The following is a 12,352-nucleotide window of genomic DNA, read 5'->3' as shown; positions in this document are numbered from 1 at the left end:
CTGAGCGTACACACACACATATCATAATCACATACACATCTATATACCCACAAGAATCTATGCACAATCACAACTGTGCACACACAAACATACCAACACAGAAACACAGACACACCACACACACATGCACGCATTGAAGCAAAGTGTCATGTTCATGTATGCCGAACTGAAGACTGGTCTCTACTGAAGCCCTTCAGCAATCCCACTGGGTTCCTTCCAGCCAAATAAATCAAACCCCTAACAGCATTCACCCTCCAAAATGCCACCAGTAACCTTGAGCACCTCAGCGGTCAATTAGGCCAACCCCCACACTCATCAAACTCTATTGGACTCCATGTCCCATGAGGCCCCTGCCCTCAGGAGCAGTGTCAAATTCCTCACAGCAGGTTTCAGAGTAGCCATTTCAGGAGGTAATTCAAAACCAACTCTCCTCACTTAGAGACAGAGAGGGATAATTGCTCTTTAATGAGTGCTTCCTGTGGGGTGATTACCATGGCGGATGTGTCAGTGGCCTCCCTCGTCTGGCGCTCGGCAGTAATGAGGGAGTCTCTGTGGTCCAAGCCTGAGGACCAACTCAGTGAACTTTTGGCGCTGTTTTTGTTCATCCTAAACCGTGTCAGCTCAGCCCGCTACAGCTCTGGCCCTGGCCTACTTATTGGCCTTTTACAAACACCATCACAATTCAAATGTGCCTCTGTCTGCACTGCAGTTTGCAAATAGTTCACATCAGCTAATTTGCATGAGAAACAGTGATGTAAAAACACATTAAAGAAAGTACAGACGCATCTAGTTGAGGTAACGCACCTTATCCTATGATTGACCACACCAGAAAATTAGCATGGGTCACCAGAACATAAAGGCAATACTGGAGCTGACGTGAAACTCCAGCAAATCGGAGGCATCTGAATTCCAGCCCTCTCTTGGACAGATGGACTGTCAAACTAATCCTGGACAGGAAGTACCGTAGGCCAGCAGGTACTGTGCTCACCTCGTGGTAGGTGGCGGGTTACTGAAATCCTCAAATAAACCCACTATATTAAAAACAGACATGGCTGCAGAACGCACCCCCCAGATTTCCCCGAAACTGACACGTCGCGCTAAGGCAGGACGTTTTGTCAGAGCAAAAGCGGTGCCAGCTAGTCTTTCAGCTGATACACTGTAATGTGCCCGGTGGGGACACTGCAGTAGATGTGCCATTGCTGGTGCAGCTTGTGGAGAGGAGAAGAGAGGGGGCAGGAATTTAACTGCCTCCAGCATCTCCCATTAAAGCACTGTGGGTCTACAGCCCCTTCACCTGCGAAACAGCCACAGGTCTCTCTGCTCTGTTCACCTGGAAAACTACCTGCATCACAAACGGCAGCCCGTCCCTGTTTGCTTCAAGGGCTCCAGCAGCTCCAGCAGCAGTCTGTCATATTAAAAGGCAGCATGGTTTATGAACGCCCCAGACTGAGAATGATTATAAAGCAACAACATCATAACCTTTGCGACTCTCCAATCTTAAGCCCTTATGAAATACTGCTGCATATTTGTGAAGTCATCCATCTGGACCGCTTCGCTTTGTCTTTTTTTTTTCCTTTTTTGACAGATTAAAATATATAGCAGGAAGACAGGTCGGGGAAAGTAATTTTCGGCCTGAGCCAGAAAATCTATTTTGACGTGATATTTCCTACAGTGTTCTGTCAGACAAAAGGAAGCTTTTTTCCTCTCAACCCGAAAACTCCAAATGGTGAGAGATGCGGATATCATTTAGTGTCATCCATAATTCAATCCCTTAAGTGTCCATCGCCCTGCTCCCTCCCCCGTCCCAAAAAAAATTCTTGTCAATGGTGGAAATGAATCTGATGCACTCTCAGTCAAAGTTTCCTCTGTTTCTGACAAACAAGGTTTTTCTTCCAGGAAGCAAGCGCACTTAGTTGCTTTATGGGCCGTTGTTCATAATGGGGGTTGCTTTCCCGCCACCGGCTCCCAGCCACAGTAACAAGGGACAGAGAGATGAAAGCGTTACACCCGCTCCTCTCGCTAACAGGTTCTTCACACTTCCAGCGCCATGTATTTTTAGACCCCTTTCCTTCCATTTTTTTTCCCTTTCCCCCTTTCCTCCCCATCATCGCCAAGCCACTGGGTTCTGATGAAAAATTGAACGGTTGCGTTTTCCTGTACGGCTGATAAAAAATGCAGGCCTGTCCGCCCGCCGAAAACCCGAGACGGTCACCGCTTTGCCTCGTGTCTCCCTCCGAACAAGTGGACAGGGAGAGCTTGCAAGGAACAGCCCATTACCCCTCCAGATGAATATACTTGGTGGAACTTTGCTTAATTTGTGTTTTTTTTTCTTGGTCCTGCTAACCACCACCACACTTTTTACATCTGGTCAGGAAGCTCTGTGGCAAGGAGCGCTCTCTCCTCCCATACAGCTATTTTACACACTGCAGGTCACAGTGTGCCAAAGGAGGCGTCAAACGAAGGAGAAGGCTTTCTTTTGCAGGTGACAACCCAGTCTGGTCCTGCTCAGTTGCCAAGAATTTATTTACCCAACACTTCCCTTACAGGATGCCATTTCAACCCTGATACTGTGGAACCGTACATGTCCAGTGAATGACAGCTTACAGCAGTCACCAGACAGAGCCCCTGCACCAACTGAGCCACTTGCTCTCAAGTGAACTACCAGAAAGGTGGGGCCAAAACTGAAAATTATAAGCATAAACAAAGTAGATTTTTTGTGAACACCACTAGACCACTCAAAGACACAGAAAAGTACTGAAAGAATGCTTTTATCTGCACAAAAAAAGCATGTCACATTTCAGCATCTTCTTCAGGCGCTGTTTGTCAGAACGTCAAAATGAAGGTCGCTTGCTCTTTCTGTTCTCTGAGCATCTGAAGTCACCAGCTATGACTGGAGAGAGAGGCTTTGAGAATTCATAATGTGCGGAGCTGCCATATGCTGTCAATAACTCAACTGAATCAACCAAAAGACTGTGTTACTTCACTACCATTGGTTCAAGTTAGTGGGTCAATGATAGTACATGGCAGTAGGGCTGGGCGATATAGCTGTCGCGATATATTGAATAGCTATTTTTAGCGCGATAACAGCTATCCCCAGTATGTGGTGTTAGATTTCTTCTCGTATTGTTTTCCCTTTAGTCATACCTGATGCGGGAGCACACCTCCAGTTTTCTGAGGCCATGTGAAATGCTTCTGGGGGAAAAAAATGCCACTTGTATCTATTCAACGCTGATATCACAGCAACAGCACTATGCTGCTTCCATGCGGTAGATAGAAACGCTTGGCTACAAAGATAAAGAGTGAAAACATATGCTATGTGTTTTTCAAAGCTAATAGGTAAGTTAACCAACATATAGATACAAGTGATATTTTTCTGCCTTGGATCCCGGAAGCATTTCACTGGACTTGATGCTCCTGCATCAGGTATGACTAAAGGGAAAAAAATATGGGAAGAAACCTAACCCCACATACTGGATAGCTGTTATTGCGCTAAAAATAGCTATTCAATATATTGCGACGGCTATATCACCCAGCCCCTACATGGTAGCTCCACTCATTCAGTTCAGACTTTAAGATTTGGCAAAGGCCTGAGAGGTACGCTCTGCAAGGTGTTCAGAGTCAGCACCATCCCTGGGCAACAGGGTGGCAGAGTGGAGCAGTCCTGGCAATGGATTCTGGGCTGGGACATTGTTACTCTCCACTTGAGTTGCACACCCAACTGTGACACACTTTTGCTATTTACAGCACTGTGGTTAAGGGCTTCTGGTAAGTATACATAGGTTCTGAGTTGACATTACTGATGATTTTGGTAGATTTTTCCTCTTCTTGAGTCACGTACACTGCAGGATTCTGACATCTGAGATGTGTGATCAGAGGGGAAGCAGAAGCAAAGATGATTGCAGGTCATTTCTACAGGAGAGGCTTGAGACAGAAAGAGCAGGGGGATCCGCAGCCCATACACACAAACGCAAACACACACATTCACACTCACAGAGACAGAGACCTGCATGCCTACACACACATACACAAACAAAAAAATGCATGCACACACACACAGTAACACATACACACATTCACACAGGGACACACAAACACTCGCTATACACACACGCGCATGCATCCAGACACACATACAATACTCATACGAGCACACACAATAACTCATACACATGCATGCAACACACATGCTCACACTATAACACACACACACACACACACACCATAGAAAACCACTCTTCAATCGGAGCACAACTTCCATCTCATACAACCAAGAACTGTGGCTGCCAGACTACTCGGCAGTTAAGGGGGTGTGCACACTTCCACAAACACACGTGCCGAGTGAAAACACACAGCGCCTCTTTGTTTAAAGTAGGTGACTGGTACCGTATCGCTGCGGCACGCACACCGGATTCCAGAGTTCCGCAAGCAGCGCGAGAGAGGTGGTCGCTGTGGCCCACAGCTTGAAGCCATGAAAGCCGGGTTCTGCAAACAGTTTTACAAGCCATTAAAAGCTCTGCAGGGACAGATTCCAGGCCCAGAACTGGACGTTAACCTCAGATGGGTTCACTTTGGAGCAGTCACACAGAAACAGCATACATAACTACAGAGGTGAGCTGACGACTCCCACAGTCCATTTAGGTTACATATCAAACATTAAAATTTCACAAACGTGCCTAAATTAGGATCTTCATGTCTTTTGTCTTAGATTCCATGTCTTTATCGTGGACTCAGAGAGGGCTAGCATCCAGAGTGTGTCAATCCAGCAATTCGCTTAACGAAGGCCGATACCTTAACTGGTCTTGTTTTGTACCACCGTGGGTGGCACATCATTAATGCATGACTTATTGGATTTCAACTATCTGCTGTAGCAGACAGATGAGAAGACCTTATCCAGAAGGAAAAAGGGTCCAGAGAGATAGAGCAGAAGGCTTGAATGCACGCATTCTGAAACAGTGATGTTTTTAGCTTATCGTCCAAACACACACAAGCAAAACCGTAAATGTTTGCAGATGGGGCCTGGGGACTCCCACAAACTGAGCTGAAATGAAGACAGAACAAGAGACAAGAAATATTCACTAACCTGTTTTCCAACACAGACTGTAAAAACCACCACTGACTCACAGCACAGCAACACTAAACAGACAAATTCTCTGTTGACGACACCTTTACGACTCTCCTCGCCTGAAGGAAAACTAAAGGTTTTTTTTTCCTCTAAAGGTCCCTCTTGAGTAACTCATTTCAGCTGCGTCAGTGACTCAATCGCCATTGTAGTCGTCACCATCATAAACCTGACCAGAAAACGAAGTCGCCCCTGGGACATTTTGAGTCCTGGTCGACAAACTCAAAACTGTTAGGGGCGAGCACAGTAGTGCGCTGAGGTACCAGCTCTTTATATCAAGACAAATGTGGCTCTAGAGATCCCATTCAGAGAACCAAGTGAAAATGCAAGTAACCTGGTGGTCAGACAGGTTTATCAAGCAGCCGACTCCACATGCCAACCACAGCAAGGCGAACCTTGTCCTCCAGTCTGCGTTCCCTTGGTGACGTTATCAGTGGGCGTCGCCCTGCTATGATAGGATGGGTGAATGCACCTGGCAATCCCAAAGTTTCCTTAAAGTAAAAAAAGAAAACCTGAAATGACAAGCCAAAAGCAGACTCATGCACAGTAATGGTTTACGTATGATTCTATACACAATGGAGACCCAGAGCTTGTCAGTTTTCATACAAGCAAAATAATATGCGAAACGTCTGAGCTATTATTCAGCAGATCCGACTGTAAATTTGTTAGACCTCAAATCAAGTCTGATTGGAGCCACTCTACGCAGTTTTGACGGCTAAAACGTGAAAGGAAAAACGGGTAAACAGAAGGCTAGACTGTATATATACCGTAATTGGTTTTGATAATGGAAAAAGCATGTCATTTGTTCGTGTTATCAACAGAGTCGATCAATGATGGAAACAAATTCCAATGAAACGTTGGCGTCATTGACCGCCACCCTGATGCTGCGCCTGTTTATGGCACACCAATTACAGCACCAGACGGCCGGGGGTCTATGCTTTTTAAGTAACAACCGCATGCTAAAGAGACAGGTGAAAACTGTGTTGAAGCCTGGATGGACCCTTGTACCGCATTGCTCCAGACAGTTCCACTTCAGGTACTCGCTGCAAAGATTAATGCAAGATTCGCCCGAGCGAAGATCTGCGTGGATTCCGTTTCGGTGGCATTTCTCTGAGTCGAAGCATGTTAAGAAAAAAAGAACCTAACTTAAATGGCAGTGGGCCAACTGGCGAATAACCGCAGAAATCCACTACTTCAAATGCATACACCGAGCCCATATCTCACAGTTAACACACACGGTATCTGAGTAGTTAACGAAACCGTAAATGATACTATACTTTTCATGTTGTTGTTGATATACTGAAATACGAAATGTATCCATTTAATTGAGTTCCAGTAGACATTGTTTGAACGCTGTAACAATCTGACAAAATTTTCACTGAGGGCACCGCATTACTCAAAAGCTCGTAATCTAAATATTTGCAAAATTATGACAGTGGAAACTGATGGTTTCCATTTCCCTAAACTTTGGGATAGCAACAATTTCTAGCTAAATTAAGATATTCTGTAACTGCTGTAATCACGATATGAATAACTTACTTTTCGAGAATATAGATTAGATGTATACCATCAGTGTTACATGGTAGCGCATGCGCTCGCAAGTTTAAGAAAGCAATAATAACGTAGTCTATCTTTCAAAACCATGCTCAATAATTTAAAATTAACAATTCAGAGAAACTCGTACAAAATGACAAGGCAAAATGACAACGCAGGTTGCTACCTGCAATAGCATTCGTTTTTGTTTCCATTGTAAAACCCACCAACGACGATTTGTTCAGGTATTCGTAATTTTAAGAAAACTGGTGCGTTTTGCTTCGTGAATTAATATGTTGGCTAAGTTCAACGAGCCACGAAAAACCACAAATACAAACACAGAACCGGATAATTCTCCTAAACAACAGCAAAACGCCATCATCGCCGTCATATCAAATCCCACATCTATTGTACTGCCGTAGACACACAAAGCAGAGGAGTGTAGGATCGCTGGCTAACCCAGACCGTCAGTAGCATGGGCACGTAACACCGCGGTTGGACTTCTTTGCCAGTTTAGGCCTGTGTTCCAAAGAATTATTAGTTCTCTCGTCAAAATACCGACACATACATCTGCCAGTTCACAGGGCAGAAAAAGCCGTGCACAGTAAAGCCGGTCATCGCACGCATCTCCCGTCTGCGACCACGCCAACTTTACGCTCAGTTCTGCTCGTTTTCTTTTCCTCTCGCCTCTTACCTTAGTGTTGCTAACTCCGGTCGGATCAGGCACGGGGAAGGGAAAGCGTATATGCAGAAAGCTTCTTTGCAATTAAGCCGCGTTGTGATCAAACACCTGACAGTAAGAAATCCGATTTGATTGTTTTGTCAGGTCTTTTTTTGCAGGCCCGACAACTCCGCTCCCGTTCTCTTGCTCGCTCTCGCTCTTCTCCCTACCTCCAGCTCAACCCACTGGTTTGCTCGGTGACGTCATCGCTGCCAAAGCAGGACTAGGCAGAAGACGAGATGAACGAAGGGGTTGCATCGGACAAGGAGAGAAAGAGAGAAGAATCGAGTCAGGAACGATCCGCGGATTCCGCGCTTTCTTTCACATAACTCAGTGTTCAATCAGAAGTAAAATCGCAGCACTTTCATCAGTGCACCCGAGAGGCTCTTAGGTTTGCTAGGAATACAAATAAAATTACCCCACAAGGACATATCGTTATGTGCCTGAAACAAGAGATAAAGTTTGTTTTTCCACAACAACATTAAAATGATATTGATTCTTGTAGGTAGTGCGTGTTTGAAACAGTCACGCTCGGTTGCACATCAGTAGCACCTGGCTGATTTTTTATCACAGTTTTTACTACTATCGTAATGTATATTTTTCTGCCCAAACGTTGCGTTATTAGCTCTATTTGTACGAGCTCCCATGAAGAGTTCACAGCGCAGGTCGACAAAATGTAAGTGGACTTGTGCCAATATGTATTACATTGCTCTAATGTAAATAAAAATATTGGATCACAGCCTCAGGTTGGATGAAGCCTGCATGGCTCCACGCGCCAGGGCATGTTTCTATCGAACGCACCGTGCTGATAATGATGCGGGTACCATTTTCCACACGGTTAGTTAGTGAATAAACCAACTAAAGCAACTAAAGCTGTAAATATTTCCAAAGCTATTAGTTCTGACCCCAATGGCATCACTAAGGTCATTATTAACAATGGTGACCACTGTGGCATCCAACATTAAAACAAACAGGTTTGGAACAATGGCTACAGACCACCATTCTGTCCTGGGTGGGTATTGTAAATCGACCACTTGATTCTCTTTGACAGAAAAAGAGATAACCTTCGCCCCCATGTGCCACTTATTTCAGCCAAGGCTCTGTACCATGTAACTGTTGGACAGTCTAGCAAAGACCTCTGATCCAAAACTACAGCATATCCATTTTTGCGAAGATCAAGGTCAAAGACTGATGTCATTCAGGAGAGTCCGAGCATATCTGCTGTCCTGAACTTGTAGTCGTACTAGCTTCTAAGACAGTGAAGAAGTCACACAATGCGGGCAAAGGCAAAAATGCTCTCGCCAGCACATGAGAGTGCTATGTGAGTGAAGGATATGAGGAAAAGCTAAAAGTGGCACAAGAACTGCTCGGGGCTCCGGCAAACCAAGGAGAGAAAGTTATAAATGTTTCAGGTTTGTGTCTTCTCGCCACGAGCAATACATCCTGCATGAAGGCATCAGCGTGCTTTGTGGATTCAGGTATTCGTACCCCTGTAGATTCATCACATTGTGCATAAGCACATATGCTCATTGCACCCTCTGCTATCACCTCCCTCAGAGCAGTGACTCAGCTATTGGTGCAGACCGCGCTGTTGTCTCTTCCCTGTTGCTTCAGCGGTTTGTTTTAATCGACCTGCCAGTTCCTTTCCCCTCTCTGAAGGGCTTGCGTTTGTATTTCTGAAAGTCCTCCCCAATAGTATAGGTGCAAAAAGGAGTCTAGATCTGAATTCACAATTTATGAGTCAGAAGTCTGGTTAGGAGTTCCAGAGAGACCATATGGCCGTTTCCATGCCCGAAACCATTTCGGCAGTAGAGCAGAAACCAGGCAGACCTTTTGGACCCCGTTTCCACTGTAGAGCTGGAACCAGTCTGGCTAAGTGTACCCCTTTCCCATTATAGAGGTGAACCCAGGCTGGCTTATTCAGTCCAGGTTTCTGGAGGTTTTCCATTAGCTGGTGTGAGCCCATCCTGCAAGCATGACCAGATGGCTTACCCATAAATTAAGACTGTGCCCTTTTGCTCTCATGTTCAGACCTCATAAGTTCAAATATTTCCATATGCATTATTTTTCTCTCCCAATTTATGTTTATCATGGTGTGAAAGTACCACTTGCAAGATATAAAACAGGTATTGGCTTTGGGAATGCAATGCATGCACTCTAAACTCTTGAGAGAGCATTAGTTTATTAAAAGAGACCACAGCTCACCTTGAGATCTCTGAATATGCGGTTGTGGCCCACTTACAAGTGTGGGCAATGAATTGGCAAGCTGAATGACTACACTGCCTCCTTCGGTGTCAGTGCTAAAACCGAGGAGATAAATGTGGAAGGGAGAAAGGAGTTGGCAATGTTGATCACAGTAAATCAGTGTATGGTATGAGGATTTTTGTTCATGGATCGTACCACAGCCTTGGGCTGAAGCTGATATGCAGGCTGTCGCCTAGCTCTGAGCCAACAGCAACATCCAGCAGAGCCTCATACAGTACAGCTCTGCTTGTGGTTAATGCCTGTCTTCCTGATCAGGTATCAATTTTCACATTTCCTGAGACTGTCCTCACATCTGGAGATTTCTGTCAAGCACTGTTCAGTGCAAGTTACAATTGCATAAAATCGTGCTCACACAACACTTGTGTTTAGTGGGCCATGGGCTCAAATATCAGCTGAGACACGGCCACTTTGGCCTCAAAATTAATTTCTGTACAATTTTAGTCAGACAGACTAATGATGTGCTTTACTTAACTTGAGACCCAGCGGCATTTAAGCAATGGATGTACCTCAGCCTGAATGAGTGGGTTTGTTAATATCTCATGTCTGCATGTCAGGATAGGACGTGCATTCTGTTAAATCCCTCAACCCCCCCCACCCACACCACCAAGGAAAGCGGGCCCTGCACTCTTTAATGGGCCCGTGCATTTGGATGTCAATCAGAACTGTGATGTCATTACAGTCCAGCTGTTCCGAACTAGATCGAGTTCTCAAGGCATTACCTCACGCAGCTGTCTACCGCGTCTCAGCTGTTCATTTGTACACCCCAGCCTGATAGGAATCAGTGTGCTATGAAACACACACTGTTTTCTTAGAGCTGTGCGTTCCCACTCAGGAAATAGTAGGATTTTCATGTGTATTAAATTTTATCGCTTTGCCTTGTTTGTGCAAATGCTCAGTGACTCATCCAAATTGAATGCGCCCCTGAAAATGTTTGCAGCAATCCTTTATACGGCAACATATTCTCCGGACGGAGATGGAGATGATAGACTGTTCTGCAAGACATGCAGGAATGGCTGAAAGCATCTGAAATTCAACGGTCGGAATGCACTTTGCACGCTGGTGGGAAGGTATTGACTTTTTTAAATAGATTGAAGGAAATTCACTCAGGCGGTTCATTCAGCCTGAATGGAAAGGTGTGTCCAGACTACTGTGGCTGAGGGTGATGTTGTCTTTGACAGTCAATTCAAACAGCGAGGCATGACATCAGCACTTCAATATCCCCCTGCCCTGTTTCCTTATATGGGGATTTTATTTGTATTTTTTCTGGGAGCAGAACTTGTTCAAACAATTACAGTGACAGATAAACATGAAAGGGAGGCGAGTTTACCGTGACAACAAAGGACCGTGCGTTCAGGAGCAACCAATGGAATGAAACCAAGGTCAAACCTATCCGGCTGTTGATTGATTCTAGCAATATTAATAGTAATATAACAAAAAAAAAATTCAATATGACCTAGACATAGTTACACTCTTTGTGGTGAGAGGGATGTAACCTCATGTCCTGGAAAAAATAATGAATTCATAAACTTTTGTTCTCAGACTCTAAAATATAATATACATGCAATCAGTTTTATAAGTCAGCAGATATCATAAAACAGCATCACATTATTATTATTATTATTATCATTATTATTATTATTATTACTATGTGAAACACTTAATCAAACCAAAGCCAGTCTGGGTAGCATAACATGTGGCTGATTCTCCCCATGAGCATGTATTGATTACAGTCAGAGATATTATTAGATTAATTAGGGGAGGTAGATAAGTGATGGCCAGAGAAAGGCCTCACGGGAATATGTATGTATGCCTACACTAGACCAAGTTCTCTCTTTCTCTCCCCCGCTCCCTTTTTCTCTTTCTCTCTTTCTCTCTCATCTGTCTGTCTTTCTGTGTATCTTCCCTTCACTCTATCTTTCTCATTTCAATTAATTTCATCTGTGCTTTATTGGCAGGACAAACCAAAAACAGTGTTGCCAAAGCAGTCATGCTGAGTCTGGAATGTTACTAGCTAAGTATAATTAAAGAAACAAAACCCAGATATAAGCATACAGATACCTGTGCAGACATACACACAAGGTGAAAAACAAAAAAAATAAAGACTAATAAAGAAATAATACAATGATGATGTTTTTACAAAAACAACGAAAGATAAGTAAAGTCGATCACTGACAACGGTATGTTAAAATGTCACTTTACAGAAGGTATGCACACAAAAATTGCAGTGAACAATCCAAAACTATTTATAACATCCCGTTTTTGCAGCACAGAGTGTACTCTCCCCCTCGCTCTCCCTTCAGTAACTGGTGTGCACGTGTGCGTGCTCACTCTCTGTTCCCCTCTCTCCTCTCTGTAGACAGGTTCTGCTCAGCGCTGAGGCGATAGCGGACGCCCATCGGCCGCCCGGGCCGCGCAGCGGGAGGATGCAGTTAACCGTATTGACTGCACGCGGCACGTTAGCCCCAGCCTCGGTGAACAGACGGGGGCCCCCCCCCCTCAATATCAGCTGAAGGACAGCAGCGCGCGTCGCCTGCCAGGAGAGGCAGAGGCAGCGAGAAGTGACGGGGAACGCTCGCTAATCTGCATGTCTTGGCATTTTCCCCACAGCGAAACGCTGGGCATATTTCAGTCTCCCTCTGTCTGACTGGGCTTCCAGAAAGGAGGCCTTTGTAATCCCTTCCTCCCTTTTTTTCTCTCCCTCTCTCCCCCATCAG

General features: G+C 44.9%; 1 protein-coding gene across 1 annotated transcript in view; it reads right to left on the bottom strand.

Annotated features, from left to right (window-relative positions):
- The window catches only part of LOC118786321 (cytoplasmic protein NCK2), a 66,561-nt gene extending 59,036 nt beyond the window's left edge, over window positions 1-7,525 (bottom strand). The window contains exon 1 of the mRNA XM_036541465.1: window positions 7,347-7,525. The gene's annotated coding sequence lies outside the window, so the exon portion shown is untranslated. The remainder of the gene's footprint in view (window positions 1-7,346) is intronic.
- Between the last annotated feature and the right edge of the window lie 4,827 nt (window positions 7,526-12,352).

This window comes from Megalops cyprinoides, chromosome 11 (assembly GCF_013368585.1).
Source record: "Megalops cyprinoides isolate fMegCyp1 chromosome 11, fMegCyp1.pri, whole genome shotgun sequence".
NCBI lineage: Eukaryota > Metazoa > Chordata > Actinopteri > Elopiformes > Megalopidae > Megalops > Megalops cyprinoides.
This window is presented reverse-complemented; position numbering and strand designations above follow the sequence as displayed.